We start from the raw sequence: 18,206 nt of genomic DNA, 5'->3' as shown, positions 1-18,206 counted from the left end.
ATTCCTCCAGTCATCCCATTTTCTATATGACTTTAATGTGTTATCTGCCAGAACAACTAGAATAGATATCTCTGTTATTTCTGCACAGATGACAGAGTGAACAAGACTTTGTCCTTATAATTTCCATCAACAAAACCAAACCAAACCGCTTACTGTATATGTATTGCCATTCGTGTTTAAGTGCTGAAAATGGACTTGGAGACTTATCTCAGCATTATCACTTATGTACTCGAACTCTTCTTTATTTGAGTAGGGAATCCTTCTTGTGACTTCCTTCAGGATGTGGACACATTGAAAGATTAATTATTCACATATCAGCTGGAAAAAAGTGAGGTGACAAGTGTTGACATTTGCATTTCTGAAAGAGGCACGTTGTTACATCAAAAAAAGGATAATGCCAATTAGGATTTTATATGTATTATTTCATTTTCACAATAACAATGTTAGAGGAAAGCTCAAAAGTAAAGGCTTTTGTGAAAATGATCAGATGATAAATCTTGATACCTATGTAAGAGATGAAAGCACCACAATTTTTTAGAAGATGAAAAATGAAAAAAAAAAAGAAAATGAAACTTAATTTGGTGTTGTTAGAAATTTTATATTGGGAGTGGAAAAACATGAAATAAAGGGAAAATAGCTTTAATTAAATCCAAATTCCTTCTTTGGAAGTGCTGTGCATAATCTCCCTAATATAATGCTGGTGTACATTTCCCCTAACTCTATTAAAACCATCATCATCATTGTCATCTTCATCAACATGGTCATCACCATTGAACATACACTCCATACAAAATAAGATGTTATGTGTTTGTATTATAAGCAGAGATTAGACGATAACTCTACTCACAAGGATGCTATAACTAGTAGTGTAGATGGTAGATGTGCACAACAATGAAGGAATGTTTGATGGTATCTAAGTTGTGTAGTCATTAGTGTAGATGGTAGGTGTGCACAACAATGAAAGAATGTTTGATGCTATCTAAGTTGTGTAGTACTTGAAGAGTTTCCCCTAATCAATCTTTTTCTTTCTTTCTCTCTTTCTCTCTTTCTCTCTTTCTCTCTTTCTCTCTTTCTCTCTTTCTCTCTTTCTCTCTTTCTTTCTTTCTTTCTTTCTTTCTTTCTTTCTTTCTTTCTTTCTTTCTCTCTCTCTCTCTCTTTCTTTCTTTCTCTTTCTTTCTCTCTTTCTCTCTTTCTTTCTTTCTCTCTTTCTCTCTTTCTCTCTCTTTCTTTCTTTCTTTCTTTCTTTCTTTCTTTCTTTCTTTCTTTCTTTCTTTCTTTCTTTCTTTCTTTCTTTCTTTTTTTCTTTCTTTCTTTCTTTCCGTTTCTTTCCTTTTTTAAAACAGGGTCTTAGTCTGTACCCAGGCTGGAGTGCAGTGGCACAATCATGGCTCACCGGAGCCTCCTCAACCTTCTGGGCTTAAGCAATCCCTCAACCTCAACCTTTCTAGTAGCTAGGACTATAGGCATGAACCACCATACCAGCTCATTTTTTTATTTTTTAATTTTTTGCAGAAACATAGTCTCACTCTGTTGACCAGGCTGGTCTCAAACTCCAGGGCTCAAGCAATCCTCTGTCCTCAACCTCCCAAAGTGCTGGGACTACAGGTATGAGCCACTGTGCCTGACCAGAATTTTTCTTGAATGTGATATTCTCCTTCATTCTATTACACATAATTTCTCTAATCTTCATAATTTAGTTATCATTGAATTTCAGTCTATCTGATTCATATAAATAAAACCTGTCATTCCAAATATGATTTGTCCTGTTTACAAAACTAATCTAATAAGAACTGTATTTGATTCACTAGAGAATTCAGTATAGTGGTGCCTCAAGTTATTGATACCTGCATTAATCAGGGTAACTAAGGCTTACTACTGGAACAAGTAATGCTGTAAATCTCATGGGCTTAACATAAAGTCTGATGTAGGTTTGGGTGAGGGCTTTCCTAGGGGGCTTACCTCTAAGCAATGACAAAAGTATGTAGGCTTTTTTCAATTTTGTGACTCTGCCATCTTTAAGTCCATCACTTCCTGCCTCAGCTATAAAAGAGAGAAAGAATGAACTATCAAATGAGACTTTTAGGACTATATCACATGTGGCTTCAACTTAACAGCAAGGATAGCCTGGGAAATGTCATCTTCCTGTGTACCTTCCCAAAAATAAAATGAGTTTGTGAATACATAGCATTTTCTTTATTACACTATAGAATATCCAAGTAGAGATTGGATATTCTATAGTGTAATAAAGAAACTGGGAAATTAGGAGTTAGGGCTGAATGATAAGTCTAGCCTCTGAAGACAATGACAAGGATATACAGCTGATTAGTTGGATATTGGATAATAAAACCCATCGCCTAAAGAAAGAGAATAGCAAATGATTAAAAACAGGATTTAAAGAATGGTTTTTACAATGAGGGACAATGATAGAAGCTTGTTGTGGTGTAGACTTGTAGTTACCTCTTAATTTCCATTTTTTTTCTTCCTTTGTAACAAAACTCTGATTTTTTGCCTAACTAAAAGACTATTGTATACCCTTCTTTATAGTAGGGTATAACCCCATGACTAATTTCACATATAAAAATGGAAAGCGGGTGCACATTAAAGAGTAGGTAGGTGGTCAATATACTTTTTCTGTCTCAATCCTCCCAACATGCCCTCTTTCCCTTTATTTCTCCAAAATAACATGTTTGTTGTTTAATAGAGATGACATTATCCTAATCTAAGTCTTAAGATTCCTGTACCTCTTAAGTCACACTTTGCCAAATTTTTATTCAATCGCTGAAGGCTCAGTTTGCCTCTGAAAGAAAAAATAAAAGAGCAAGTGAAGTATTTCTGACTGTGAGGGTTCTTATATTGGCAGCTTAGTGTGAGCTTAGGGGATATGTTAGCATTGACTGTTTTCTGTATCACCTCAGGTGTATTTTGTCTTTCCAATCTTGACTTCACTTACCTACTCAGTCTGACTAATGTCCTAGTAGTGGCAAGCATGTAGATGTCTAAAAATGTAGAAATTGTAAGAAAGAGGTTGTTTCAGGGCAGCATTTGGAAGTGGCTATTGCATGGAGGCAAACCATATCTCTCTTCTCCTGCCAGAGGTTGGTGACCTTGATGATGGTCTCTAGTCAAGAGCAATCCCATTAGTGAAAAAAAAAAAACAACAACAACAACACTGACAGTGACTGCCTCCAAATATTCTCCTGTCTGCTACTATAGAATCTCCTAGTGTTTCCCATCTTGTCAATTCCTTTCCCTCACCTTTTTTACACTGAGTGAACAACTTTTACTTAAAGTGTTAGGTACTAACCCAGTTCTTCTATCACCATTCACCCTGCTTCCTTCCTTTCTTAAATGCTTCCTGCTGTGTAACCCTCTGCAGCTAGTGATAAATTAGTTTATGTTTATGTTTTCTTAAGAAGTGAAACTGTTGTAGGTTGATCTATTACATAGAAGTACATACTCCTCAGTAGAAGGCAACTTATGATTGTAGAAACTGGGTGTTTGGTGAGAAGTTGATACTTAACTGACCAATTAGGAAAAGGGGCACAGAAATGATTGAGACCCTCAAGGAGATACAGATTCATTTAAGTTGAGTGTACCACTGCAGACATCATTTTGAATATCTGTATTACGAGTAAGTGGTGGAAATTCAAAGACAAGTCCATACTTTATGAAAGCAAGAGGACAAGAAATCTGTTTCCCTAAATCTGTAAGCATACCCTATAATTCATCAGAAACAGCAAATTCACAAACACAAAATTGACAGAAATATGTAAAACTTTTCCAACAGTTTGCTTCTGAATACATTAGAAAATGTGACAGAACATAGTAAATTTCTTGTCATTTTATTTCCCAAGGGAAGTGCTAGGTTTCTAAATCCTAGAATATCATCAAATTATATTTTGAACTCTATTTCTTTTTGAGCTAGAATTTTAAAAGATTACATGGTTTTTTTTTTTTGCAGAATATGTTCATCCAGTTACTAATAATGATGCTGAAGGAATGGAAATGTAATTTCTAGGAATCACTTACCACTTTTTAAAGTTTTATAGTTTGTGAACTGGAATACTGAAGATTGAAGTATGATTTAATATTTGGTGGAAACAGGAGAGTTTATTATTTGTAGCTCTGATATTAGAAATTACTTGAGGTTTCTGTTACCAAACTTCACAAAATATATTTCATAAAAATGATTCTTAACTCAGGTTATACATTTTTAAAAAATTATTCTGAAAGGAATTAGATATTTGACATTGTAGCTGACCTAAATAAATTGGAGAAAGTTCTTAAACAATTATCTTTCATTTTCCCATCAATAAATGGAGCAATAATAATACCTAATTATTTATTGCACAGGAGTCTTGCAATAATTAATTAAAGCTTTAAAGTACTTTGAAGATGAAAACAATTTTATAGGCCTCATTATTAAAGGTAATTTTTTTATGGTAAATACTAACCAGTCGAAGTCCTTCATTTGGTCTTTTAAACTTGTTTTTAAATGCTCTATTCGGATCCATGTGTTAATTTAAAAAGTTAAAAACAACACTTAGGAAACAGATATGAAATTCTGCTTTCAATCTTGATGCTTCACTTGTGAAAATCATGGGTAAGTTTTTTTTCTGAATTTAGTTTCTTCATGTTTATACACCTCTCTGAAATACCACTGAGTGGGCAAGTATTGCTCCCAGCTCATTATTACAAAAAGGGGTTTGCCATGTTAAAGCTACTAAGATTTTTATTTTTCTGAAGCCCTTTGCTTAAGGCAAAGACAAAGTGTCATCTCTGATAACAATTCTGCATATGGAAAACACAAGATTATTCATCCATTTAAACATTTATTTAGCAAATGCTACAGCTTACAAAAGACACACCCCTTGGTAAATTGGAAAATATGTCACTTGCATAAAATTTGTATCCAATGAAAGAATCAAGTAATTAAAATCAAGGTGGAAAGTGATTGGTGTAATATAGGTCAAAAGTCAGAATGGCAAACACTGAAACATTACAAAGAGAGGCATCAAATATGCTTTTGGGAAGCACTCAATTTTTGTGTAGGTGATATCCTAGATGTAGCTTATATTTAATAGGAAAGAAGGCAGTAGTGGTATTCTAGAACAGTGATTCTCAACAAGGGCAATAGTCCCCTATCCCCCATTCCTGGGACATTTATCAGTTTCTGGAAATATTTTTGGTTGTCACAACTAGGGAAGTGCTACTTGCATCTAGTGGGAAGCTACTAAACATCCTATGAAACACAGGACAACCCACCACAACAGAGAATTATCCAGCCCTAAATATCAACAAGACTGAGCTCGAGGAAGTCTGCTCTTGTGGGAAACCACAGAACTATCAAGGCACCAGATGGAGAAAGTACAGGATGTATATCAGGAATAGCTAGGAAGAAGTAGACTTTGAAGGTAACATTGAAAGTGCTTTAGGATAGCCTTGATTATTAGATTAAACTACAGAGCTGACTCATTGAATCACTCATGTACTGTGAGTCATTCAATAAACATTTATATCTCAGGCAATGGGGACAGAGAGATAGAAGATATAGATCCTGCTGTAAAGTTTACAATTTAGTTGGAGACAGTTAGATAAACCACCCACTGCGTGAACAAAGTGATATCTGTCAAACACCAATTCTACTGTGTCTTTATAAAGAGTTCAATTAAAAATAAATTTTGGAAAGAGTATGCACTACATACTTCTCCACACCTTGGAACTATATACAGTCTTGTTTTGTGTATCAGTTTGCCTTTATTTCAGCCAGCATTTCTTTTGGCAGTGTACTTTTAATTTCCTTTTTTCTAACAACTATTAGCAAGCCATGATGTATTGGATAGCTCCCCTTGCAGACAAACTCTGGACCCTTCTCCGTGCTCTTCCAGGCTCAGGATACTGATCTTCAGGAACTTTATGCTGAGTGTCCCTGTGTTTGCTTGTGGATTGTGTTTGGCCCAACAGGGACATTTACAGGAGATGAGAGGGTGAGAAGAGAGAGTGGTTGGGGCATTTGGTCCCTCAACTCCCTCCTCCAAATAGCCAGGTCACCGCAGACTTGTTGCATCCCTCCACTGAAGCCACACTCCTTTCAGATGCCCTTTCTTACAGAGCTACCCTGTCTGGGTCCTTATAACTGCTCCCTCTCCTTATCTCTTCTATCTAAAGCTGGCAATGCTCCTCATCTGTTGTGAGCTGTATGCTGCTGCACTATCCCTCTTTGGGAAACTTCCTACACATTTGCAAAAATCCTTTATTAAGCACTCCTCAAGGTGCCAGTCTAGGATTCTCATTGTTATGTAAGGGGAACATGACTTGGGAAATGCTTGTATAGTAGTTGCTTATAAAAAGAGTTCTGCATAGCAAGGAGTTCAAAAAGTTGAAATTTCATATTATGACTCATACACATCTATTGAAGAATGTATTTGTTAGCTTATATATTCCTGCATGTATGTATGTATCTGTATGTATGTATTTATTTTGAGATGGAGTCTCGCTCTGTTGTCCAAGCTGGAGTGCAGTGGTGCAATCTCAGCTCAGTGCAACCTCCACCTCCCGGCTTCAGGCAATTCTCCTGCCTCAGCCTCCTGAGTAGCTGGGATTATAGGCACCTGCCACCACACCCAGCAAATTTTTTTGTGTATGTGTACTTAGTAGAGACAGGGTTTCGTCATGTTGTCCGGGCTGATCTCGAACTCCTGACTTCAAGTGATCCACCTGCCTTGGCCTCCCAAAGTGCTGGGATTACAGGAGTGAGCCGCCACGCTCAGATTCATTTATTTATTTTTAAATGTGGTTTAGCTGTTCCCCAGAACCATTCTGCTGTTCTCTGTGTAATTCCATTTTTGCTATATTTGGTTTCAGTGAAAATTTAAGGTTTTGAAAAAGTGAAGTGACTCAAAAAGAGCCATGCTTTATTCTAGTAGATGGATTTCAAAGGAGGGAAGAAGGCATGAGGCAAGGAGACAAACCCAGATGTGCATTTAATACTGGGTAATTAATACTTTATTCATTATGTTTTCTTTTATTTTAGAATTCTAGTGAACTGACGACAATACTTTTAAAATGCAAGATAATGATTTGAGGAGTTAGCAATGGCAGGGAAAGCATGAACGGAAAACGATTGTGCTATTATAGTGACAACGCCTGGAAACTCATTGAGTCTGACAGTGTAGAAAGATGATGTGATATAGGCAGGAAAAGACAGTAGTAAAAATCCAAAATTTAATGTACAGAAACAACCTTGTCTGTGGCCATTGCACTCTGAACACGCTGATATTGTCTGATCTCAGGGGCTAAGCATGGTCCAGCTTGGTTATTATTTAGATGGGAAGAAATATCTTCCTCCCCAATTCCTTTTTAGTTACCAATTTATCTATTACTTTTATGAACGTTAAGAGTCTACATGGAGATTAGATTATCATGCAGGGGTATGACAACCTTTTAATGGAGAAGGTAACTTCTGGTATCTATACACTGGAGAAAAGGTGATTCCTACAAGAAATGAACTGCAGATGCAGATCCGAATAGAATGAAGCAATAACTCTATTTCCCTCTTTTGATCTTTGAAGTATCTATATCAAAAAAATCTTCTTGGTGGTGGGGATATACCATATGGACATGGGCCAAAGACTGCAAAGAGAGACTTAGGTAAAATCTTGTCTTTGTATGAGGATTCTACTTGAATTCAATAGGCCTCTGTCCCCAAAGAAAAAAAAAACATATATATATATTTAATAATATATATTTTATTATTATATTATTATATTAAAATGATATATATTTTAATATAATTAAATATATATATTTAAGTAAAGGTACACATTTTGGGGTTTTATTGGTTGTGGTTGTTCAGTTAAATTAATTTATCCTTACTGAGCACCATATATGCCAACCACTGTCATCCATTCTAGGAATGCACAAATGAATAAAATATGGTCCCTGTCTTTTCTTTTATATTTTCTGTGAACTTTCTACTTGTGTCACAATGGTGCAATGGGAAAAGAAGAAATGGATAATTTATTCAACTTTTAATCAAAGAAAGACCCCCTCCTAGTTAGCATGGTGGTAGCAGGGATAATCTGTAAGGAACCCTAAATCCAGTGTGAGCCTCTGAAGAAAGTGAGGATGGTTAGAGTAATCTAGCCCTGCCTCCACATCAGGACATACTTTCCATGACCAGCCTGGGTGTGTCTTTATTGTTTTTCCGCATTAAAGAGGGTAGCATTTCCTTTTAGTTAATGCCCAGATTCCCCCCAGAAAGGTTATAATAATTGAAGTGTAACAAAGTTAGTGTCAGGTTAATGTCCACTTTAATGGGAGAATTTCAAAAACTAATATTTTCAGTTTTAATAATACCTTTTTGCTTAATCAAATGTCTGTTATTCACATAGTTTTTGTTAGCAATCAACACCAACAAAAATATTTGATGAACCCAGATAAATATTTGAGAAAGTTGTATGCTATAACGCTTCATTTTTAAAGATATGTATTTTGTCATCTCCAAGTTTTCTTTTTAAAATTGCTATTCCAACCCTTCTTCCCCTCAATTTACCAGCATCACTAAATGCCCACCTTGTTGCCCAGTAGTTGATGTATTCTCTCATATTTTAAAAAGCTTTCTTGAGGTATAATTTACATATGATAAAATGCACCCATTTTAAGTGTACAGTTCAATGAAATTTAGTAAATTTTTATAATTGTGCAACCATCACCACAATTCAGTTATATAACATTTCAGTTGCCAAGAAGTTTTCCTCATGCCCCTTTGCAGTTAATTCGTGCTCCCACTGCAGCCGTAACAATAGCCACTAATTTTTCTGTCTCTATAATTTTGCCTTTTCTAGAAATTTTGTATAAAAGGAACCATACAGTATGCAGTCTTTTGTGTCTAATTATATTTGTATGTTTTTGAACTATTAACTTGCCACATGTATTAGTACTTTGTTCCTTTTATTGATGAGTAGCATTCCGTGTTTGGATATATTTTGTTTATTCAGTCGTCAGTTGATAGATGTTTGGATTGTTTCTCATATTTGCCTATTATGAATTGTTCTGAACAAGCGATTATGAATAATGATTTCTCACACACAAGTGTTATGTAAACATATGTTTTTATTTCTCTTGGGTAGATACCTAGGAATAAAATTTCTGGGCTATATGATAAGTATATTCTTAACTTTTAAAGAAACTACCAAGCTACTACTTTTCCAATGTGTACGTACCATTGTGCATTGCCACCAGCATAAAAGGGTTTGTTTTTCTACACTCTTACCAACACTTGATATTTATTGTCAGTTGTTTTGATTATAATCACTCTAGTTGGTGTGTTGTGGTGTCACCTTGTGGTTCAATACCCATTTTCTCAATAGTTACTTATGTTGAACCCATTTTTATATGCTTTTGCATATCTTTTCCAATGAAATATCCATATCTTTTGCTCATTTTCAAATTGGGTTATTGTTCTCTTGGATTGTAAAAGTTCTTTTTATATTCTGAATACAAGTCACTTAGATGTGATTGGCATATATTTTGTCCCATCCTGAGGCTTGTCTTTTCTTTATCTTAATGGTGTCTTTAAAAGCCGTGCTTGGTTCTCTTCCCGCCATCTTGGGAGGCCTGCTGGGAACGGGACTTCTAAAAGGAGCTATGTCTGGAAGGCTGTGGTCCAAGGCCATTTTTGCAGGCTATAAGCGGGGTCTCCGGAACCAAAGGAAGCACACAGCTCTTCTTAAAATTGAAGGTGTTTATGCCCGAGATGAAACAGAATTCTATTTGGGCAAGAGATGCGCTTATGTATACAAAGCAAAGAACAACACAGTGACTCCAGGCGGCAAACCAGATGAAACCAGAGTCATCTGGGGAAAGGTAACTCGGGCCCATGGAAACAGTGGCATGGTTCGTGCCAAATTCCAAAGCAATCTTCCTGCTAAGGCCATTGGACACAGAATCCGAGTGATGCTGTACCCCTCAAGGATTTAAACTAACGAAAAATCAATAAATAAACGTGAATTTGTAAAAAAAGAAAAAAAAAAAAAGCCATGCTTGTGTAAACATATGTATCCACAAACATAAACAATGTAGGAGTTTTATTTTGTCTTTTTTATTTTATTAAAATGGAACTGACTCTATATACTTTTCAGCATCTTGATTTTCTAATTCAACATTACCTCATTGAAATTCATCCATAATTCATATCATTATTTTTAATGGCTGCATACTCTTTCATGGTATGCATTCCCCCACTGATGAGCATTCAATTTATTTCTAGGTTTATTCCACACCCCCAACAGCCAGTAAAACAATAACCACATTTGTACCCATTTATAGATCCTTTATGGGTGCTTTTTATTTCTACAGTTTCAAGCCCAGGAGTAAAATTTTTGGCTCAAAGGCTTATATGGTTTTATTTTGATTTATGTTACCAGATTGCTTTCTGAAATGTATGTGATAATTCACTTTTCTCTCAAATGTGTGGGCATCCTTTCTCCCATATTCACGTTAAGTCAGGGAGCTATCCATTTTCAAAGGTTTGCCTTTAAGAAGGTAAAATGTGACTGGACATTTGCATTCCTATCATGACTAGCAAATTTGGGCATTTTCATATGTTTGCTAGTTGACTGAATTTGCTCAATTGTTAACTTCAATTTAACCCTCTATAAATTTTTCCTTTGGATGTTTTGTCTATTTTTTCAGAATATAAATATATTCGGAGTTATAGATATTGGGTTTTGTCATTTGAATTGCAAATATTTCTTCCAGTTGTATTGTTTGACCATTGGTTTTGCTTTGATCTCCCTTGCTACAAGAATTTTTAAATTTTTTGATTCCTAGTCTTGAAATATTTGTAATATCATTACTATATATTTTTTAATTCTTTAAGGTGGGTACTAAATTCCTTTATTTTTGTCTTTCTCCTTTAATAAAGAAGTAGTGTCCTGGAAGTGATAACATCCCAGTGTCAAACACCTAGAGTCCAGATCTGGGTTTCTTAAGGTCATTTCTAAAAAGAACCAAGAGTCCTTGAAGAAATGGCTGATTAAAGGTTGTGGCCAAGAAAAAACAATCAAATCTGAATTATTTTGTGGCGTTAGAAACAAAAAAGTACTCAGAGACTAATGGAGGGAGTCATGTTAAAACGACTCAGAAATCACATTGAAGGAGCCACTGCTGGTCTAATCTGGAAAAATTTGAACATCAAAAATAGAGAATAAATAACAGTCAAACTGAGGATCACAAAACATTTGAATAAACAAACAAACAAATAAAAAAAGAGTCAACAGAGATATTCCAAAAAAATGAGAGACTAATAAATGTATGGAAAACATGTCTATTTAATAATCACTGTTGCAGCTCCAGTATAACGTGATTAGGCAAGAACATGGACAGAGGCTAGAACTTTTGGCCATTAGATTGTTGGGGAACACGGTAGTCTCACAAGGATACAATGTTTGATAAGGTTTGGCTGTGTGCCCACCCAAATCTCATCTTGAATTGTAATTCCATGTGTTGTGGGAGGGACTGGATGGGGTTAATTGAATCATGGGGGCGGTTTCCCCCATGCTGTTCTTGCGCTAGTGAGTGAGTTCTCATGAGATCTGATGGTTTTATAAGCATCTTGCATTTCCCCTGCTATCATTTGTTCTCTCTCCTGCTGCCCTGTGAAAAGGTGCCTTCCACCATGATTATAAGTTTCCTGAGGCCTGTCCAGCCATGTGGAACTGTGAGTCAATTAAACTTCTATTATTGATAAATTACCCAGTCTCAGGTGTTTCGTCATAGTAGCATGAGAACAGACTAATGTAGTAAATTGGCACCACAGAGAGTGATGTGCTGCTATAACGATACTTGAAAATGTGGAAGTGGTTTTGGAACTGAGTAGCAGGCAGAGATTGAAACAGTTGGGAGAACTCAGGAAAAGAAAGGAAAATATGGAAAAGTTTGGAACTTCCTGGAGACTTGGAGGGCTCAGAAGACAGGAATATGTGGGAAAATTAGGAACTTCTTAGAGACTTGTTGAATGGCTTTGACCAAAATGCTGATAGTGATATGGACAATGAAGACCAGGCTGAGGTGGTCTCAGACGGAGATGAGGAACTTATTGGGAACTGGAGCAAAGGTCACTCTTGCTATGCTTTAGCAAAGACACTGGCAACATTCTACCCCTGACCTAGAAATCTGTGGAACATTGAACTTGAGAGAGATGATTTAGGGTATCTGATGGAAGGAATTTCTAAGCAGCAAAGCATTCAAGAAGAAGCAGAGCTTAAATGTTTGGAAAATTTGCAGCCTTATGATGCGATTGAAAAGAAAAACCAATTTTCTGGGAATTCAAGCCTGCTGCAGAAATTTTCATAAATAACAAGGAACCAAATGTTAATCACCAAGACAATGAGGAAAATGTCACCAGGGCATGTTAGAGACCTTCACAGCAGCCCCTAGCTTCACAGACCCAGAGGCCTAGGAGAGAAAAAGGGTTTTGTGGGCCAGGTCCAAGCACCCCCTGCCCCGCCCCCTGGCAGCCTTGGGACATGGTGCCCTGTATCCCAGCTGTGTCAGTTCCAGCCATGGCTAAAAGGAACCAAGGTACAGCTTGGGCCATTTCTTCAGGGGTACAAGTCCCAGGACTTGGCAGCTTACTTGTGGGCCTGCGGGTGCATGGAAGTCAAGAATTGAGGCTTGGGAATCACCACCAAGATTTCAGAGGATGTACAGAAAACCCTGGATGTGCAGGCAGAGGTGTGCTGCAAGGGTAGAGCCCTCATGGAGAACCTCTGTTAGGACAATGTGAAAGGGAAATGTGGGGTTGGAGCCTCCACACAGAGTCCCCACTGGGGCACTGCCTAGTGGAGCTATGAGAACTAGAACACCATTCTCCAGACCCTAGAATGGTAGATCTACTGGCAGCTTGCACCATGTGCCTGGAAAAGTCACAGACACTCAATGCCAGCCTGTGAAAGCAGCCAGGAGGGGGTGGTACCCTACTAAGCCACAGGGGCAGAGCTGCCTAAGGCCATGGAAACTCATCTCTTGCATCAGCATGACCTGGATATGAGACATGGAGTCAAAGGAGATCATTTTGGAACTTTAAGGTTTAATGACTCTCCTATTGATTTCAGACTAGCATGGGGCCTGTAGCCCTTTGGTTTTGGCCAATTTCTCCCATTTGGAATGGATATATTTACCCAATGGCTCTACTCCATTTTATCTAGGATATAACTAACTTTCTTTTTATTTTACAGGCTCGTAAGTGGAAGGGATTTGCCTTATCTCAGATGAGACTTTGAACTCGGACTTTTGGGTTAATGCTAGAACAAGTTAAAACTTTGGGGGACCTTTGGGAAGGCATGATTGTGTTTTAAAACATGAGGACATGAGATTTGGGAGGGGCCAGAGGTAGAATGATATGGTTTAGGTGTGTCCTTACCCAAATCTCATCTTGAATTGTAATCCCACATGTCATGGGAGGGACCCAGCAGGAGGTAGTTGAATCATGGGGTTGGCTTCCTGCATGCTATTCTCGTAAGAGTGGGTGAGTTCTCACGATATCTAATGGTTTTATAAGTGTCTGGCATTTCCCCTGCTGTCATTCTCTCTCTCCTGCCACCCTGTGAAGAGGTGCCTTCCTCCATGATTTAAGTTTCCTGAGGCCTCTCCAGCCATGTAAAAGTATGAGTCAATTAAACCATTTTTCTTTATAAATTACTCAGTCTCAGGTATTTCTTCATAGCAGTGAGAACAGACTAATACAGTGTTACTTCATAAATTGCTTACTAATTGGAAAGGGGAAAATGTATTAATACCTTTAAGATAGAAAGATCTGACAACCAAGTAGACAAACTTAACATTGCTAATAATAGGACAACCTGATATTTTGTTTCTCCTCTGCTAGGCAATATAAAGTATGTAAATCATTACCAACAACCTATGCTTGCCAAAAATGTTTATTCTAAATAGAACATCTACCCAACTTCTCATTTATGTAATAAGTATAGGAATTAGAGAAACAAATGAAGTAGCACTATTATGCATCAATCAGACAAATCCATGATTTGGGACATTCTCTAAGTCAACTAATTTGGCTCTTTTAGAAAGTGAAAGTTGGCCGGGCGCGGTGGCTCAAGCCTGTAATCCCAGCACTTTGGGAGGCCGAGACGGGCGGATCACGAGGTCAGGAGATCGAGACCATCCTGGCTAACACGGTGAAACCCCGTCTCTACTAAAAAATACAAAAAACTAGCCGGGCGAGGTGGCGGGCGCCTGTAGTCCCAGCTACTCGGGAGGCTGAGGCAGGAGAATGGCGTGAACCCGGGAGGCGGAGCTTGCAGTGAGCTGAGATCCGGCCACTGCACTCCAGCCTGGGCGACAGAGCGAGACTCCGTCTCAAAAAAAAAAAAAGAAAGTGAAAGTCAAGAGAAAATAAAAATGTAAGAGGCTTGGCATGGTGGCTCACACCAGTAATCTAACACTTAGGGAGGCAGAGGTGGGTGGATCACTTAAGACCAGTTTCAGACCAACCTGGGCAACATAAGTGAGAACTCATTCTCTTAAACAACAACAACAAACTCCTGCCAGCAGAAGTGTGCTATTAAAAAAAAAAAAAAAAAAAAAAAAAAAAAAAAAAAAAAAAGAACTATCTAGATTAAAAATGATTTCAGAGAAGTAATCTTTGTTGTAATATGAGAATTTTTCTTTGGATACTGAAGTTGTTTTAAAGATATAAATTTATTTTGATGAAAATTGAGGAAACTTTAATATGGACTGAATTAGATGACATGAAATTATTATTAATTTTTAACAATTTTGATAATGATATTGTGCTTATGTAGAAGCTTGTCCTTATTAGGATATGTGTGCTGAATGTAGGCTTTAATTGCTGCAAAAGTCTTCCTCACATAAAGTCAAAACTTTTTAGGTACTACCTATTCATCTTCATTCTGCCATCTGGAATTAAAAGCATCAGCTGATACTGTCACAAGAAAATTGTCTTCTTTGTATTAGTAAAATAATTAAAATGTATATATACAAGACAGAGAATTACAAAATTTGTGTATCAATACTATTATATTAATTTTATGCTACTATATAGTATATGCCTTTTTAGATGTTTAATACCTGCTAACAGATATGTTTAGGTAGAAATGATGTATATAGCTATTTCCCACCATTTAGATGCCATGAAGTTGCAGTGATTAAATAAATATTTGGCAAACTGGAATAACCTATTTTAAAGTGTTCTTTAAAAGATACGCATAGGCCAGGTGCAGTGACTGACGCCTATAATCCCAGCACTTTTGGAGGCCGAGGTGAGTGGGTCACGAGGTCAAGAGATCCAGACCATCCTGACTGGATCTATTAAAAATACAAAAAAAATTGGCCCGGCACGGTGGCTCAAGCTTGTAATCCTAGAACTTTGGGAGGCCGAGACGGGCGGATCACGAGGTCAGGAAATCGAGACCATCCTGGCTAACACGGTGAAACCCATTCTCTCCTAAAAATACAAAAATTAGCCGGGTGAGGTGGCGGGCGCCCTGTAGTCTCAGCTGCACGGGAGGCTGAGGCAGGAGAATGGCGTGAACCCGGGAGGCGGAGCTTGCAGTGAGCCGAGATTGTGCCACTGCACTCCAGCCTGGGCGACAGAGCGAGACTCCCTCTCAAAAAAAAAAAAAAAAAAAAAATACAAAAAACTAGCCAGGCATGTCGGTGGGCCCCTGTAGTCCCTGCTACTTGGGAGGCTGAGGCAGGAGAATGACGTTAACCCAGGAGGCAGAGCTTGCAGTGAGCCGAGACTGCACTACTGCCCTCCAGCCTGGGCAACAGAACAAGACTCCATCTAAAAAAAAAAACAAAAAAAAAGGTATGTATGTACATGTTTGTGCACAGACACATACATATTTGTGTATCTTTTTAAAGATTATATTTTATATGACATATATTATGTGATATATTATTATACAACAATATATTCTACACAACTATTTTTTCTTCAATTTATTAAAATATTATTTTCATGTAATCCCAGCACTGTGGAAAGTTGAGGTGGAAGGATTGCTTGAGCTCAGGAGTTTGAGAACAGCCTGGGCAACATAGTGAGAGCCCATCTCATAAAAATTAAAAACATGTATATATTATTTTCAGTTTTATACTTGACAGTCTTTACAAGAATTTCAAGGAGGTATAAAAATAATGCAAATTGTCTGGAAGAACTCGTCCTCTCCTCTCCTTACTCCACCCTGCTATTGGGAAAAAGATTAGCTGATGGTCAGTAGTGAGTCTATAACACCATCACTCCATGTTCCTGGCTGTTTAAAGCCACTCACACATGTGACTTCTATCTTTACAACACATGAAGTAGATGAGGCCAGAATTCTGCTTCCAGCTAACTGGGAGACGTAGTCTGTTCCCAAAGACTTAAAATATCTTCAGGTCAGGAGTTTCAAGGTCTACACTTAGAGGGCAGAACCAGGAAGTCCATAAAGTCATAGGTTTCAACCGCATCCTTCAATTTAGTATTTCTAACAACAATGCTGGTATTTTGATAGCCATCTCTTTAATACCTGCTTCTATTTCCAACTTGTTTAGAGCTTCAAGAGGGAGATAAGGTTTAATTTAGTGCCTTCCCCAAGCCCAGCATTTAGGGATACAGAGGTATTATGTATTTTAAGCATGTGCTGTAGTAGCCAATGGGAATCCAGAATGTTGTTTATTTTCATTTTAATTTGACTACAGAATTGTTTATTTTAGGTCCTTTGATCCAATGCTAATTTAAATCATTTTCAATAGAACATTGTTTCTTTCCCTTCATGCGTTGAAACTCTAAATAATAAAAGATACCATCATTTACTTCAAAGTCCATATTCTCCAGGCATTATTTTTGAGCTTCACATAGGCTTAGAAGAAAAACTGATGAATAGTAGTGATGTGATGGTTGTGGAAGCAGTTGCATAGCTTAGATAGCTCAGGTTTTAAATCTCAGCTTTGCCTTATATTAACTGTGTGAACAGGTTAAAATGACTTTCATCTCTCTACACGTGTTTCCTTGTATGTAAAATAAGAATAACAAAAGAGTAGCTGGGAAGATTAGTGAGCTAAGACATGCACAGTGATTACCATGTCTCCTGCCATATGTGCCTCGAAAATTTAGCTCTTATTATACTTGTTTGGTTCATAGTAGCTGAGGTATTGGGTAGAAAAACTGAGAATTCATTCCTTTCTTGATTAGAGTGAATGACAATCCATTTGCAGAAAGCTGGAGAGAGATCTCTCCAGAAATAGAAAGAGACAACAGCTCTGGAGAACTGAGAACTAATGGGAACTACGCTCCACAAAGATAAGGAAATCAAAATGCCAAGAACAATATTTTGAGAAGAAGGGAAAACGAAAGAACAGAAAAATTATCAGTTATGTAGCGGGGAGAAATCTGAAAGGAAAAATCTCAAAGAAAGGGGGACTAAAGAAGTATAAAGCTGATTATTCTATACTGATCCACCCATCAATGTGCTAATCAAGCAGTAAGCAGAAGAAGGTTGCAGGATGAAAGTATGGATTCTTCCTGACCATTCTTTACACAGTAGATGATTTCTCTACTTAATGACAACAGCAATAGGCAACTGGAAAATGTCACTTAGCTAGCGTGTCCAACTCCATCTTCCTTGACTTTCCTGGTGAAAGTTTTGTCTGTGTAGAGACTACGTATTTTATTCTAGATTCCAGGTTGACCATAGAGGTAAGACATGCAGTGCTTTGGAGTTTGTAATTTTTTTTTTTTTTGACGGAATCTCGCTCTGTCGCCCAATCACCCGAGTAGCTGGGACAACAGGCGCCTGCCACCACGCCTGGCTAATTTTTTGTATTTTTAGGAGAGACGGGGTTTCACCGTGTTAGCTAGGATGGTCTTGATCTCCTGACCTCGTGATCCGCCCGCCTCGGCCTCCCAAAGTGCTGGGATTACAGACATGAGCCTCCGTGCCTGGCCTGGGATTTGTATTTTCTTAATTCTTTTGGTTGGTATTTTGCAGATTTGGGGAGAAAAAATTGTTGAGAAAAACAATAGTATTATATATGAAAATTCAGCTGCTACCTTTTTTATGTAAAAATAATTCGGCTTTTCAATTATACGCTTTCAGGTATAATCTGTTGTTTCTATAGCATCATTAGTGACAGTATTTAAAAGTCTCTAAGCTTGACAGTTCACTTCGACAAATGCA

The 18,206-nt window shown here is 37.5% G+C and overlaps 1 pseudogene across 1 annotated transcript; it reads left to right on the top strand.

Moving 5' to 3' along the window:
* The first annotated feature begins 9,614 nt into the window (after positions 1-9,614).
* LOC104658408 lies at positions 9,615-10,023 on the top strand (annotated as a pseudogene). Its single transcript, XR_747430.2, has one exon. The product of XR_747430.2 is annotated as a 60S ribosomal protein L35a pseudogene (transcript).
* The last annotated feature ends 8,183 nt before the right edge of the window (positions 10,024-18,206 follow it).

This window comes from Rhinopithecus roxellana, chromosome 4 (genome assembly GCF_007565055.1).
Source record: "Rhinopithecus roxellana isolate Shanxi Qingling chromosome 4, ASM756505v1, whole genome shotgun sequence".
NCBI lineage: Eukaryota > Metazoa > Chordata > Mammalia > Primates > Cercopithecidae > Rhinopithecus > Rhinopithecus roxellana.
The sequence above is the reverse complement of the archived record's forward strand: the minus strand, read 5'-3'. Positions and strand labels throughout refer to the sequence as shown.